Below are 312 nucleotides of genomic sequence, written 5' to 3' on the forward strand. Positions count from 1 at the left end.
GCGTTCGCGGGGTGCAGGCAGCCCGGAGCCGGGCCTTGATTGCTGGTCTGCAGCGCTCAGCCCTGCACCTCGAAAAGTAAGTCCCCTCTCCCGCACCTTCGCTTCTCGCCCGCCTCCGGCTGCTCGTCTGGTTTCCTATTTTTCATGGGGTGCTCTGGGAGTGGGTTGGGGGTGCAGGCGCCCATGGGCTCGGGAAAGTGCAACAGCTCCTCGAAGCCAGCCAGGGGTGGGGGCGGAGAGGGAGACGAGGGGGAGGAAGTACCCGGGTTGAGCGGTACAAAGTGTGGGATCGGGGGGAGCCACCATGAGGAT

General features: G+C 65.4%; 1 protein-coding gene across 1 annotated transcript in view; it reads left to right on the forward strand.

The window, feature by feature from the left end:
* The window catches only part of KLF3 (Kruppel-like factor 3 (basic)), a 35,298-nt gene continuing 34,986 nt past the window's right edge, over positions 1–312 (forward strand). Inside the window, exon 1 of the mRNA XM_005877432.2 lies at positions 1–76. The gene's annotated coding sequence lies outside the window, so the exon portion shown is untranslated. The remainder of the gene's footprint in view (positions 77–312) is intronic.

This window comes from Myotis brandtii, unplaced genomic scaffold (genome assembly GCF_000412655.1).
Source record: "Myotis brandtii unplaced genomic scaffold, ASM41265v1 scaffold520, whole genome shotgun sequence".
In the NCBI taxonomy this organism is placed as follows: domain Eukaryota; kingdom Metazoa; phylum Chordata; class Mammalia; order Chiroptera; family Vespertilionidae; genus Myotis; species Myotis brandtii.